The 16,161-nt window shown below is 41.6% G+C and overlaps 1 protein-coding gene across 6 annotated transcripts in view; it reads left to right on the forward strand.

Moving 5' to 3' along the window:
• The window catches only part of MTERF1 (mitochondrial transcription termination factor 1), a 415,935-nt gene that overhangs the window by 317,839 nt on the left and 81,935 nt on the right, over positions 1–16,161 (forward strand). For 5 of the 6 annotated variants that reach the window (XR_012074507.1, XR_012074506.1, XR_012074511.1 and 2 more), the window contains one exon: positions 12,056–12,224. The gene's annotated coding sequence lies outside the window, so the exon portion shown is untranslated. Of the gene's footprint in view, positions 1–5,109; positions 5,198–12,055; positions 12,225–16,161 lie in introns of those variants that run through there. The other variant, XR_012074508.1, reaches the window with a different exon arrangement.

Genomic DNA, 16,161 nt, shown 5'->3' on the forward strand with positions numbered 1-16,161 from the left:
TGGATTGAGGGGACGAAGGCTGAGACTAAGATCTGGAACAAGGAGCAGACCTAGAATCCACCACTGTGGGAAGATCAGGGGAAGGGGAGCGTCTTTAAAATCAGACACCTTTTACCCAGACCCAGCCTGCGGCTGCCTTCCAAATACTTGTCATGGGATCTAGACAGTCATTTCCCCAAATTGTGCTCAAATAGAAAAGACATTGAAGAATAAAGTCAAGGTGACTGACACATTTCTTGAGGCAAAATCTCCCACACCAGATGGGAAAATGTGTATCCTCGTTAGCCAAGGCCAAGCTGTCCTCCGGACTGCCCGGAATCGAGACTCACGTGCTTCTGTGAGTAGGGGCAGTTCTCAAAGTCTGAGCCTAGTGGTCTGTCCACACTTCCCAGTGTGTGGCTTGGAAACAGCCAGGAAGGAGACAGAGCCCAACAGGGCACCCTCTGCTGGCTGAACTTCACACTCCTTAACCACGTGGTCCCCTGGGACTGGAAAGGTAAGTAAAGCAAAATTGAGGAGGAAAAAGCCCTTTCTCCTGGTAAGAAACAAGATTTTCTGCTGAACTGCTCTTAGGATGTTAGTGATCTCATTGTTGATTTCCTGTGGCAGAACCTTGGGTCGTAAGTCTTTTGTTTCTCATGTGGCCTCATGGTCCTCTCAAACCACCTTCATCTGGATGAATGGCAGCGCCATCTTAACCCTGATTTCCTAATGGCATATTTCCTGTTCTTGCTCTTGTGTGAAATGACAGTTTTCTTTTGGGCTGGGTTTCCAAGGAGCCGGAAATGCTGCTGTCTGACTTCTTGAACTAACGAGTTCACTGTTGGGGCAGCACAAATAAAAACGGCTGCTTGGGACGTCTTGGCTCACTTTCGAAGGATGGTGTTTATGAGAGCGCCTTAAACGGTGATCAGAGGAAGACAGCAGAGAGTTATAAAAAGAACTATGTCTAGTCATGGGGGGAGAGAGATGGCAAAAGCTTGACTACTCTTACTGAGGGGTCCCTAAACAACACTACTAAGCTTCAAATGCACAAAGACACTTAAATAAGTTGAAGTTTTAAAGTCAAAGGAAAACCAAACAGAACTAATATGGGAAAGTGTCTGAATGAAGAGGTACTGTACCTGACTTGCAGAAATGACTTTCAAGATCCCAAAGATAGGGAGAGTGGGAATTGTTCTTTTTAAGATTTTAGAAATTCTCATCTTGCTGTTCTTGTAAAGGGAAAACAAGTCTGTCCTTGGGAGAACTTGTAAGACAGCCTTCTCTTTAAAAAAAAATGCTCTGAAAACAGTTAAGTGCCACAAAACTTTGAAAGAACTAAGATCAACTTGATGTTTGACAAAGCTAATATAAGAATGATAATCAATCCCTTGGCAATGGAAATTTTAAATTTAAAATAAGCTTCAACAAAGCCTTTGAACCTTCAAACACTTTATCCTTAAGAAATTAATGGGTCCCTGAAGAAGTCACATTTCCTTTACTGTTTCTGTAATATATACTTCAATTACATTAATCAACAATGCAGCAAAATAACTGACACCAACCAACTTCCAAGTCACATTTCCAAATGCTTCTTTTCTTCAGCTGAGACTTAGCATTTGAAGATAGCTAATTGAGGTTTATATAAGCATGAATAAATATTTGGTGAAGTTGGATTTTCCCATCCTGTTGTCACCCTTTGCTCACCCCAGGATGGTTTCCCATCCTTTTTTTCCTTCTGCTGTCATTTCTGTTGAGTGTGATAAACTATCTTGCTGAAGGAGATACTATGTTAAAACCTTCCTTCTGCACTATCTCTTCCTTCTGCACTATCTATGAAGATGCTAAAGCACCCATCAAATATGTCTCCTTTTAAAGCAAACTGGAATTTGTGAGTCATTTTGTTTTTCCCCAGTGAAAAGTAAGCTGAGGTTTCTCCGGTTCCCTGTGTTCTCCTCTGCTCTGGACAAAACAACAACAACAAAACAAGTTTCATAACAATCATCTCTTTAGATGTGATCTCCCTTGAAAATTAGATTTTGCTTTTATTGTGTCTACCCTCAAATCTGCCCATAGTAGAATTTTGGTTTCACTTAACTTTCCTCAGAGAAAATGACTCCAAGGGCTGTTTTTCCATTTTGGCTCATGTGCGTGCTCTCTTTTTCTCTCTCTCCCTCTCTCTCTCTTTCATTCACAAAAATGGCAACCTTAAGAATAAAAGCCTCCAAATATTACTCTTACTAGTATGGTATGGAGTATGTACACATACACAAAAGGACTTCTATTTTCCATTTGGGATTTCACCTTTCTATTTGGAAGTGACCAATATCTGTCCAGTGGGAGGTCGTGTCTCCTTTTTGCCAACGACCTAGAAGAGAACTGATCCTGACACTGCATGCCACAAAGATGGCCAGTCTTGCTTTGGAGCTCTTTCAGCCCCTGGTGGGCATTTCCACATTTACCATCTCCTCTCTCTAAGAGATACTGAGTCTGTTTCACTATGACCCTTGTTTTACTCATCATCTTAGAAAACAATCGGATTAATTTCCCCTCCCAAGGTGAACCAAGGACTTTGAATTCTAAGGGAGGAACCTTCTGAGAGGGAAAAATTAGTTACTATGGTGGAATTAGCTGCATAAGGCAGTGTAAGAGATTTCTTAATAGGTCATGCAGTGGGTAGACCTTTGAATCATATCAACTCAGCAGCTCAAATTCATAGATTCACAAGGCTTATCCTTTGTAAAAATAATTATGGATCATCAATTATTGCAAAAGTCTTATTATTCATAGTCCAATATACTGTGAGAAAATTCCATGTAAGGAGAGATCTGGTCCATGGTTGATACTTCAGTGGTTACTTTTCTTTCAAATCTGCTAGTCGCTGAAGGGGAAATCAGGACATTAGGTACCACACAAACAAGTCATCTCTACAAGTGGTTGGATTTTTCACTTTCCACATGAGTGTTTGAGTCAAACAGCTAGATACATGGAAATTCAGGATTTAGTTGTCAAGGCTGACTTCCCCACAGTCTTATCTAGCTTCTCTTTGTTTCGCTGGAATCAAGAAACTTGAATCTCTTCCCTTGAGCTCCTGAGGAGGGAGAAGGGCTTCTCTTGTGCTCTTTTCTTATCTGCCTTGGGTGTCACTTTTGTTCTTGCATACGTGTGTTTTGGTTGCTTTCTTCTGTTTATTAAAGTTGGCAATTTATTGTGAATAGACCAAGCTGAATGAGACTCTCTGCTCACACAATTACACACTGGGACTGTTTGGGTCTAGATCTTCACTAGAATTGGAAACCAGTATTCATTTAACCTACAACATCCTACAGAGGAAGGTTCAGCCCGTCCACAGCATTTGCCTATCAAGGAAGCAAACGCTGCACATTTAACTGCTCAACTTGGCCACAAGCAAAGCTCAACATTTCCACAATCTCTGGGAAAATGAGATGTTACATGTTCTTAGCAGGAGCTGACAATTAAACTGAGTGAACAGTCCTTCTAGGCGGGGAGTGGAGTTCACACTGCTTAGCCACAGGCCTCAGGTGCTGGGGCGAGTGTGAGGCCGAGGGCCAAATGCTTTCAACCACCCAAGAAGCTAGGGATCCTCAAATCTACAACCCTATGGTATGTCATCCTGTTTATCATCATGGAGACTGCCCTGTTCCTTCCAACTATTTCCTCTGGCACGATAAGGATTTTGTGAGGTGCCAGGGGAGATATAACTCATTAGAATCAAGTAATGATTTGTAATATTTAAACTATTCCATTAAACCAGGAAGCAGGTCAGAAACTAACCTTTAAATACAGCCAAGGGAGAAAGTCAGCCCAGCAGCTTAAAATATATATCTTTTGCAGGAAGCATGGAGCGTATAATTAGCTGTAATTTCTGCAACTGTAGTCAGGAAGCTTTATTTTTTGGCTGATAGGCAGTGTTATCGGCGGATGGCCTGGGAAACCAAATCCTAGGGTTACATTCCTGGCTCTCACATGGACCCTTGTGGGTGGCTTTTGTGGGGAAACTGGGCAAAGGAGCAAAGGAAAGGAATGAGCAGGGTGGAGCCTGGAGCTGGAGAAGTTACAGGAAGGATCTGGGTGATAGCCTCTTTGATTCTGCTGTAAGGAGATTCTGAATGTTGTGAATTATATTTAAACATATTTTGATTTCCAGTGTGATCATTTCCCCAAGACATTCTTGAGGCTTAATATATTGGGCAAAAGCTATCCGCCTTGGCTCCTGCTGGTAGCCATGGAGGTGGTTAAATATGCCACTGTTAGAGGATAACTTTTATTTGGGGCTGTTTCAGCGAGCATAGCTGTTTTTTTTTTTTTCCAGTGGGCAAGTCCCAGTCTGGTAGAGGCATTAAAAATTAGTAAAGGTGGAAATGCTTTGAAACATTTGATCTCTTCTCGAGCAAGCTGAGCAGAGGGGTGGGGAATCCCTCAGGAAGGTTTGCTGTGTGGAAGCGTATACACCAACAATGAGATTTCTTCAATACTGCCTATATTAAACTGCTTTCCTAATTATTTATTTAAAAAAAATTCTGCTGTCCATTTGGGAGCGAAGAGATGTGATTTTAAAGGATTTAATCTTTTAAAATAGCGTATGCCAAGACTAGCACCAGAAAAGCCCAATATCACTTCTCTCTTCTGCTTCCCAGGATGAGCTCCCTTTGATGGGGATCACGCTCAGATGTGTATTATACTGATATTCCCCAGATAACACATCTTGAATTACAAACTCAGGCATCTTCCAGGTACTGAGGAGGAGAGGATAAAGCAAGAAGGTGAACAAACACTCATTAGATGAGAAATGGAAAAGCAAGGGGGCATCTTTCCAGGGACCTCTATTGCCAGCATTTATCCCACAACAGTCACAATATACAAATAATTGCCTCCCAGCCCTGACTTGGTCAGATAAATCTGCTTGCTGCCTCCTAGAAACAGCCCCGACACCAGTTCTCAGAGGCTCGCGTCTTCCACAGCAGCTGCTCTCTCTAATGTAACAGTTCCAAGCTGTCCTCCAGAGCAGAGCGCCATTGTCCCAGCTATGAATAAATCATTAACCCTATTTTATTAATAAGGTGAAGCTAACAATACTCCCAACTTGGCCCTGCTTTTCTTCTCCAGCAGTGCCTCAGAAACAAGCACCACTCCACTCTTCCTGTGCAGGGAAAGGCTAGAAGCCTCAAGGACGCAGCTTGCAGGATCTGGGGTGTGAAGAGCCAGCCAGCTGTCAGCAGATGAGACCTAACTCTGAAGCCTCAGAGGTTTGCAACTGATGAGAGGCTTGGCTTTAAAGAGAGGCAGTTACTCAGGGACATCCACTGCTTCCCGGGACCATGAGAAGGGAGGGAGCAATGCAGTGTCCCCGGGAGGGAGCCTGGGTAAGGAGGCAGAGCAGACCAACAACTTACCTTGGGCTCATTTTTTAAAAAGAAATAACTGAATTTTAAAACAATTCTGCTTAAGAAATCATATTTTAATGTTGTATTCCCCTCTTCTATGACCTCAAATTGTCCTCCCACCCCACCCTTGGAAACAGTCAGAAATAGATTATGTTTTGTTTTAAGAAACGTTATCAGTGTATAAAGTACTTTGCTATGTCATCGGTTCTGTTATACTATTTGCTGAGTTATATTTCTTAGTGTACTAAGGCCTCTTTTGGAGGCCAATAACAGAAACCCAACTAGAATAAACTTAAGCAACAGACGAGGAAGGGGTTGTTGACTCAGGGTAATGAAAGCTTAAAGAGGTGGACGGACTTTAGGCATGGGGCCTGGGAGTTCAAAGAATGTCATCAGCTTGTTCCCTGTCTCTCTACAGACTTTATTTTCAGGCAGACTTTTTCACATGGTGACTCCCATTGGGAGGTGGTTGAGGCTTTTGGATGCCCAGCTGCCCTCTGAACTAGCTGAGGAAAGGATGCTACCACTTGATGTTTCCATAGAACTGACGGGGAGCTCAATTGGGGATGCCTGGGCATCTCCGACCTGCTCTTCTCTGAGGCTCCACCCAGCAAATAATAACCAACATCTACGAGGGCTCCACCTGGAATCTTGGAGCCATTCTTGGTTCCTCTCTTTCCCTCACTCCCTGCTTCAACCCACCAGCAAGTCCTACCAGCTTTATCTTCAAACTATATTTGGGCCCAACTACTTGTCACCGTTTCTGTTACTAACCACCCTTGTCTGAGCCACCAGCATGCCTTGCGTGGACCAGTGAGGAAGACACAGGGGAATGACTCGTCTTCCTACCAACATTCTTGCTCCCCTAAAATCCCCTTTTCATGCTTAGCTTTAATAATCATTTTCAAACGATCATAATGGGTCTCTGACCCTATCCGCGTAAAATCTTCTTAATTTATTTTCTCACTGTTCTGAAGGCTGGAATTCTGGAATCAAAGTGTCGGCAAGGGTTGGTTCCCTCTAGAAACTCTAAGGGAGAATTGTTCCATACCTCTCTTCTAGCTTCTTGAGGATGCCAGCAACCTTTGGTGTTCCTTGGCTTGTAGCCGCATCCTGCCAATATCTGCCTCCACCATCCCATGGACTTCTTCCCATGTATCTCCATGACCACATCTCCCTTTCTGTTTTAAGGAGACCAGTCCTTAGCTTAGGGTCCACCCTAAGCCAATATGACCTCATCTTAACTTGATTACATCTGCAATGACCCTATTTCCAAATCAGGTCACATTCACAGGTACCAGGGGTTAAGACTTGAATGTATCTTTTGGGGAGACATAATTCAGCTCAGTACAGTATTCTTTCCAAAACTCGTATCTGTTCCATGGGCAAAATATATTCACTTCCTCCCAGATCCTTAAAAGTTAAGACCTTTTCCAGCATCAGCTCCAAGTCCAAAATCTCATCTAAATATAATTGACCCCATAAGTACCAAATCTCATCTCCTAAGTCATCTAAATCAGGTATAGGTGAGACTCTAGGCATGGTCCATACTGGAGCAAAATTCCCCTCCATCTTTGGCCCTGTGAAACCTAGAAAGCAAGTTATCTGCTTCCAAAATACAATAATTGGACAGGTATATGATAAACATCCCTATTCCAAAAGATAGAAATTGGGAGGTGAAAAAAGTGTCCCAGGTCCCAGAAAGGCCCGAAACCCATCAAAGGAAATTCCATTAGGTTTCAAGGGCCACATTCCTCTGTGGCTCAATGCTCTGTGTGCTGGGCCAGCTGGCCTGGGTACCCCAAACCTCCGGTAATTGTAGGAGGGTCTGGATCCCTTGGAGGAGGCTGAAGGGAGGGTGACATGTAGTGAAAGGAGAAAATAGAAAAATATCTGAAAAAAACTACTCATTTTTACATGTTGCTGAGGATGAAACCCAAGGAGGGTCCCTTGGATTGGCTTTAACTGCATCTGTAGCTGCAAACACTCTGGCAGCCCCAGAGGTACCCCTGAAGCCAGGAGAAGGGAAGGGAGGAGAAAGTCCTGCAGCCAATAAGCTGCTTATGTTTGAGATTAAGGGATAAGCAAGGCTGACTTCATGGGTGTGCAACCCAGACAGGTGCACAAGGCCCCACACTTAGAAGGGCCCCACAATTGACTTAATGCTCTTCTGTTAGTATCTTGAAATCCTTCATATTTGAATGAGGAGTCCCACACTGTAATTTTACACTGGGCCCCCAAAATTATGTAGCTCTGAGTATAATCACTGCCCTACCACTTAACTTATGACAAATTTGTATGTACATAAAACAAAGACTGGAATCTGTACCAAATTATTCACACAGTTATTTCCAGGATAAAGGTAATTTTAAATTTTCTCCTTTTGCATATCTATGTTTTGTAATTTTCTATAATGAATATTTATGCATTACTTACATAAGAATTTTTTAAAATTTTGCAAATTATTGACATGGAAAAGTTGCAGAAATAAATTTCTTATGAAATACCTTTACCATCTTGAACTCAACTAGAATAAGTCCTAGAGGCCTTATTTTGCGCATAGATTTTATTGGGAAGAAGTCACCTCGGGGAAGAAAGCTGTGCCCGGCAGGGAGGCTTCCCTTGGAAGCAGCAGATGGACAGAGGGTCATAAAAGATGATGCCTTCAAGATCTTTAAGTTGTCTCCACATAGTCTTCCCCGAAGAAAGGAAAGAGGAACAGCTTTCCAACATTCACTCTGTTCCTTCACAAAGACCTAACCACTGATGTGTGTTTCTGTCCCAGGTTGTAAATGTGCTGCAGAAGAAAACCATACAGTTCTGCCAGTGGGCCACACAACACACTTATGGGGCCAACATCAGTTGTGCCCAGTGCTTTTCAGCATACCATGTCCTCTATTTGGAATCATCTCCCATTTTCCACAGCATATGCCAAACTTAACTCTGCTCTTCTCAACCCTGAGTAAGCACTTCCTCCTCTAACTTCCCCAAGAAAACAAAGGGCATTCAGTAAGAATTCCACAGGCTCTCCTTCAAACTTTTCTTTGTTTTAAAGTGTCTCCCTCTGCTCTGACTTCTACCTCTTAACTTCCAAATGAATAATAAGGTCTTGTTTCTCTTTTCATATAGTAACATAATGCCATCTTTACCTAGAGGACATTTGCTGGATTAGAAACCCAAGATCACTCTCATCCAATTTTTTTGTCATGTAATGTGTCTTTCAGGGTTTAAAAAGATCCCTATTCAAGCCTGGGTATAACTTTCTGGAGGTAACTGATGCTTATATGCTAGTTAACATGCTTTAATCTATTTATGAATTAGCTCTTTCCATCCACCTTAGCTCAGAGCTCACTTTCCCTATCTTTTGTCATTGTTGTTACCTTGGCTCGTTATGGTGGCCAGTCTCCAAAGATAGTCCCCAATGAGCCACACCTCCCAGAATTCATGGCTTTGTCTAGGGCCTGACTTTTGAATTTGGGCTGCCCCTGTGATTCACTTCAGCCAGCAGAACATGAGGGCAGTGACACTGTGCTAGTCTGAGTCCAAGCCTTCGGAAGACCTGGCAGCTTCTGCTCTTGCACTCTTGAGAGTTAGATTTAAGAAGCCCATTTAAAGAAGCTTAAGTTGGCCCCATAGTGAGACCATATTGAGACAGAAAGATGTCTCAGCCTCCCAGCCAACACTTGAGACAAGCAATTAGATCATCGTGGATGATCCAACTCATGCCTCCTTCTCTCACCACATGAGAGACTCAAAGAGAAGCACTTAGTCAACCCACTGGAGCTGTTATGAGAGATAATAAAATTATTGTTTTAAGCTCCTAAATTTGAGATGGTTTGTTAAGCATTAATAGATAACTAAGACACTAACTCTCTTAACCAGTCTTCCCTGGTAGCTTCACAACACCCCCATCACCTCCATTGTCTAGTCTATGCAGGCAGTCACCGACAGTCAACATACTGCATAAGTGAATTCCAAGTGGGTGGAATTCCAAAATGTATCTTTGCTTACACAGATTAAATTTGGGTGGCGGGGTAGTTCCTTCCCAACCTTTTAAAACCCAGCTCTGGGCTGCCATTCAAACATTTACTGACGATCTTACAGTTTCGGCAGTTGTATTTTTGCCTGACATTTCTGTGGACCTCGTTTGTATCAAAACGACTTCAATTTGGATGTAGTCAGCATATAGTATATATACTATATATAGTAAATATATATATATATATAGTATAGTACAGTGGTCTAAAACACAGAACATTGTTAAAATGAATGTGTTTTGATCGCTGTGAATGCCTTGTCCAATACTGAGGTAATTCAGAAATGACATGTTGGGACTATTCTTCCAGTGTTTCAGGCTGTTCTCTATCATTCCTAGCCATGTGCTGCAGGCTTTTGAAAGTAATAGTCTACAGTGCATGCCACAGGCAAATACCACTCTGAAGGACTGAAAGAGGAATGTAACAAACCACCATATTTGTGAGCAGTTGGAGGTACCAAAATCTTTGTGAAATTTCAAAGACCATTTCCTCAGGCCTATACACACCAATGTGGTAACATTATAAATCAGAACTCACAGGCTCTTGCCTGCAGAAATACTTCCAAGGAATGTCTAGTGAGTCTCCAGTGAGGATCTCGTGTCCACTCCAGGGGATGCTCCCACTTTTCTGTCATCTTTCCCCAAACATCTGACAGTACCTATATAACCTCCCAGAACAGATTTTTCTCCCCTCAGCTGAGGCACCAGAACCCTCCACATGCCAAATCATTCAGTGTGTTTTGTTTCTTTGTTTCATGTTCTGTTTGGTAGACACGTAGTTATGCTCCTTGGACACAATGTTTTGCAAAGTTTTCCTGACACAGATCTTCCAAATTTACTCACTGCTCCCTGCTCACCACACAATTCACATATACATTCATTGGGCCTAGACAGAGCTCATCTTCAAGGACACTAAGTGCCAGACACTATTCTGTGGTCAGGATGACTCCCTTCCCCACAACCCTGAAGTTTTAGTACCAAGTCACACTTTTCAAGCTTCTGCTTCCCTTCAGAAGCCTTCCCTCTTCCGGTAGAACCTTTTAGCAGGCCTGCTCCACCAGCTCAGAAATGCCCTGCCAGTCTAAATTGTAATCATGTACCAACTTATATTCAAAGTACGTCTTCCACCACACACACAAAGCTTAAATAAATGCGTCTCATGTCAAATAGGCCATGGCTTGAGGAAGAGAAAAGGTAGATCTGCACAGGAGCAAGAAGAGAATACAGGTTGATGTGTGAAGGGACAGTAAAGAGACTCACTGTAAGCAATTGTTGCCTGGTGGCTCATAATGTGTCAGCCAGTAGGCAGCCATCTTTAACTGGTGACAGGATGAAAAGGAAATGGTAGGTCACGGAGGCTGAGGTGCTAACTGGGACACTGGGACTCATTCCAGACATAACCATAAAGGGCTTTCAAGAGACGCTAAGACACTTCTGAGATAGCTAAGAAACACTGGTGAAATCTACCGTGAGCCTTCATTGCTAAAACTAAGACTGACAGAGAAGGTTCAATGGCATCACTACTTGAAAACAAGAAATGTTAAAAATTCAGGGAATATAAGGACATAAGGCATGAGAGAAGATTTTGCCTTCTTCATTAAAAGCATCATGTCAGATTGGTAATGCTTAAAGACTTAGAAAAGCCACATTGGGTTTCATAGCTCAGGTTTGTCAAGAAATCTGTTCACTTATTATAACAATCAGTTTTCTATATGTCCATTCAACTTTCCTGTGTCCCAGTTTCTTCAACTGAAATAACGGCCGTGTTGTACGTGACTTTATCTTTTTCGCATATAATATTTAATTAGTTTTCATAGCTCCTTGAGAGGTGGGTGTTATTGTTCTTAATTAACAGATAAAATTGAGGCTCTGAGAGGTTGAATTACTTCATTAAAGTCACCTAAACTGTTCTAAGTACACAAGGTTCTCTATTTCAAGTTCTATACTCTTGTCTAGAATCCTGCTAAAAACCAGAGATCAGCTCTCTGAGGCCTCTCTCAGCTCCCAAATTCCACAATTTTCTGGGTTCTGTGTTTTTGAAAGCATATCTGTTCCTTAATGTCTTCCTCCCTTTTATCCCGCAGGGGTTTAAATCATCAGAGGCAGAGGATCCCCCAAGGGTGCCTGGTTTCCCCTTTCCCTACCATTTTATATCCCTTTCTGCTCCAACCATTTAGAAGACCTGCAGATAGGCCCCAAATGCCTGTACCAGTTAAGTGTTTAGATTGAGAATCCTGCTTCAGAAAAAAAAAAAAAAAAACACAGAGAGTAAGTTAACTTTGGGAAAGGATAATCCAGACAGATGCTAAAAAAGGCCAGGGCTAACTCCAGACAGTGTAGACCCTGTGGCCTTTTCTGAGTGAATGGGAAGTAGAGCAATCTGAATTTGCAAGTTCAATGAGATGGTACTCTCTTTGGAACACCTGGGAAGAGACCACCTCAATATCTTCCTCGTCCAGTGAGTCCTTCACACAGAAGGCAGATGAGCCTCGGAAAAGACAAATTATGTTGCTTCTTGACTGAAGCATCTCTGTGGGGTTTCAGCAACTTTTAGGAAAATCCAAAATCCCAAGCACAACCTCCAAGCTCCTCCAGAACCTTATTCCTTGTGTTTTTTTGTTCTTTTTTCCAGATCTGACTCTCTCAACATGTTTATATTCACATTGTGCTGGAATTCCTGCTCTTCTTCTGACGAATTGTTGGCTCTTGTGGTGAGCTCCTCTCTCCATCATGTGAAGTGCCTCCAGCCAGCAGAAGTCTTCTCCTCTATAAGCACCTCAAATACTTGGATCCTACTTTTGGTAAGATCAGCTACTTTGGATTATCATTCTGTTTCTCTCTTTCCCCCATGAGTCCATATGTTGTCTGTTTTCTTATCTTGGTGCTGAGCTTAAAACAGGTAATCAGAAAATGTTTGAGAGAATGCATATGTGTTTAGAAAGAATTGGTCAAATGAAATAATAAGAAGGAACCAGAGTATGCACCCTGATGGCACTTTGTCTTCTTTGCCTTTGTCACCACCCCTTTGTTTAATTTTGTCATTGGTTGTTTGCATTAGAATGAATTAATATTATTGGTTGACTTATGTTAGAATGTTTTAAGCTCACCTGTCCTGAGATTTCTTGGTTGTTCCAAATGGTTTCCGGAGCTCCTAGTTACTGGGGATAAGACATAGAATGTTGCAGAAGACCTCTCCTCCACCCCAACTGTGCCCCAGGACTATTTCCTTCCTTCCAACTGCACTTCCCAAATAGCAGTTTTTACTTAATTAATGCCCTGACTTTGACTTTTACTGCCCCCAGTACAGGATTAGACAGTGCACATTCACAGACAGACCAGTTGAGGAAGACCACAAATGGTGAGATTTAGAGATTAAACAGGAAGCAGGGAATATTCAGACAGGCCAGAAAGGAAGCACAAAGGGTGGTGGGCCCAACATGCACAGATGGGCACAACTCTGCAGAAACGTTCTAATTATATGCAACCTACAGGCATGGCTGGGCCCATTACTAGGTAGACATGAAGATCAAGTGTTATTTCTAAAGATTCCATTTTTATTCCTTTGTTTAAAGAAAGATATAGATAAAGTTACCAAACAGACCTGTGTTCGAGTCCAAGCTCCACAACTTTCTCACTTTGAGTGAATCATTTAACTTTTCCAGGTCTCAGTTTCCTTTTATGTAAAATGGGTACATACCTCATAGGATGGTTGTGAAGACCAGATGAGGTCATACGAGCAAAGTGCTTAGTACAGAGTTTGGCAAAGAGTGAGTGCAGAATAAACTCAGGCATCATCATCATTATCATCAACATTATTATGTTGCTTAAAACCCAAATTAGGGCAAGTAACTTGCAAAGAAAATCTTTAAACTAGGAAAATATCCCCTGCTCTATTTTTCTCAGTGTACTGAAAGTGCAAGATTTGTCATGAAATATGTTGAGAATTAATTGCACATATATTTGGACTACTTCACATTTGGGGGTCACTATTCACAAAAGTGTGGCTGCTGTGAAGAATAACCAGTGCCCCAAGCCTGCTTATCATTGTTCGTGACAAATCACATCATGAAGGCAGCTGAAATTTACATAGACTCCTCTCTTTTGAGTCATCTAGCTGGTCTGGCTATGAATGCATCTTGCCTAATGCTGTATTGGGGGGTGGCCAATTGATGCAATCTGGACTAGAGGCTGTCCTACAGTGAATACCAAGGCATCTTACTTTTCTTGCACCTGGTATGATACAGAGCACAGAATGGACCACAAGAAGGTGAGTAAGAAATGCATTTTACAACAATGTATGAGTTACATGTGTTTTGTTTGTTACAAAGATTCTGGGTCAAATTTTCTCTCGAATGAATGGCGACTTCTATGATGTCAAGGAGAAACGAGGAATGCTAAGAACTCTTTGGCTTTCACATGCAGCTCAGGGGAAAAACACACAGCTTTGTGTCATGCTAACCTGAGTTCAAACCTTTCTCCACCAGGTATTAGTACAACCTTAGACAACTTAATCATGGAGCTGGGTGATAAGACCCACTTCATGAGGCTGTGGTACTGAATGATTTGACACATGTAATTGGCACAGTGCCTGGTGCTGTAGAAGTATTAGCTATTCAGCTCATTGTAGAATTAAAAAAAAAAAAGCCCACCCTACCTTTTGCATAAGAAAATAGGACAGAATGAGAGACAAGGAAAATTATCCCTCTAAGCTGCAGTTCAAAAAGGACCACTTAGGGAGAGGGGCCAAACTTGTCTACAGTTATTTTAGAAGAGGACACAGCATCTCAATTCAGGAAGAATGTTTGGTTTTTTTTTTTTAAAGCCACGTAGCTTATCTTGAAACATATTTTTTTTGAATTTACAAACATTTAAAAATTTTACTTTTACATTAATAGCCAAGATTGAACTGCTTTCAGAGTACAGTATTGGTTCACTGAGTGATGGCGGGGTCTGTGCTTAGTCTGCGGCTCCACAAATATTAATGAAGGGTCGAGATACCAGATGATAAGGCAGCAGTGCTGGGCTGGTTCTCATGCCTTACACTTGCGCCCAGAGGGGTCAGCTATGATTTCGTGTTTAAAGAACTGAGCTTCATGATATAATGAATCAGGCTGTGTGATGTATGTCTTCCTACTACTGAGCAATGAACTTATACAAACTCACAGCAATACACATACACACATTTAGATCAGTAAAAACCGAACTAGTAGAATTTATACAACTGTTTATTTTGTGTCTGAGTTTCAGCTTTGCTACGGGGATTATATATATAGGTGTATTTTTGCCTTAATCTAATTATTTTGCTGATGTCTAAAACGCCTAGATATGGTGGCTTTTTCTGGGAAAAGCAGTTCCTTGCTCTAATTTTCCCCACCTTACCCCAAGGTCTCCTTCCCTTCTCCTTTCCTCCCCCCATCCACACATGACACTCTCAGTTCACCCGTCTTCTGTTTTTTCCATCTGACTGTGGACATGTTTCTTTGGCAATGATCTAAGGCCCTTTGAATCAGTGTCTGCATGTGTCTTCATGGTGTGCGCCTTCACACAGACACAGGCCTGAGTAGATGTGCTGCCTGCTGTTGGTCAAGGAGTTGGGTACCGTCTTCAGGCTGAATGGGGACAAGCTGCCCTTTGCCTTCATGTTACATTCACAATACACTGGCCATAGGGATCATCTCGTTGCTTAGTAACTGAAACTCCAAAGCAGATCAAACACATATGCCTGCCTACATAATACTACCCCAGAGTACCATGCCACACATCACTAGCATGAAGTCACAGAATTATAACAGGAAATCACAAAGAAACTTAACGAAATAACTATTCACAATTTTCCTTTTTAGCAGCAAATAATAATTAAAACCCACAAACTGTAAAAGGGCAATTAATTTGACAAAATAATCATTGGACTATAGCGTGACTTTTCCTTCTAGAAGAACCTTACATAGCCGTTAGATATTTTTTTCTATATCATGGAAAGGCAGGAAATAAATATATAAATATCCTTTTTTTAAAAAAACCCACCATGGAGGCATCCATGACAGTTAACATTAATTCAACTTTCTAGAAGACAATATGAGAACACGTAGCCAAATCTCAAGCATTCATAATCTCCAAATCAACAAGACTACTTCTAGAGCCTAAATTTATCCTAAAGATGTCTAAAATAGTATAAAGTTATATCCAAAAGTTCTTTATAATTATGAAGAAAGAAGCCATCTGATTATTACTAAGAAGTCATTTGAAAGAATGCTGTAGAACATAGTTATGGCCGTAGGAATTTGGACATGATAGGCTTCTAAATGAAAAAGGAGGTTCTTGAAAGAATATACTATGTTTCTTTGTACTTGTGTATGTTTTCATGTGTACATATGCATAGAAAAATGCCTAGAAAGATATTTGTCAAAGTACTAGATGGGTTATTACTGGCAGTAAAATTAAAGGTTATTTTTACTTACTTCTTTATACCCCTTTGCATTGTACAAACTGCAAGAGAATAAAAGTAAAACTATTTAAATCTAGGGGAGGGAAACACATACTAATAGAGGACATACAAATATTAATGCCAAATTGAAATGTGTTGAGGTCCACCATCAAAATCTATACCACAGAATCTCAAGGGCCTAGCGCAGGTATTGAAAATCCCCTCTGTGCTCATTACAGCCCAGTGATGTAGCGAAGATGAGGAGAAATCACGACCATGGAAAAGACATGGAGCTTTCCCAGTGGTGTCACTCC

This window comes from Vicugna pacos, chromosome 7, assembly GCF_048564905.1.
Source record: "Vicugna pacos chromosome 7, VicPac4, whole genome shotgun sequence".
Taxonomy (NCBI): Eukaryota; Metazoa; Chordata; class Mammalia; order Artiodactyla; family Camelidae; genus Vicugna; species Vicugna pacos.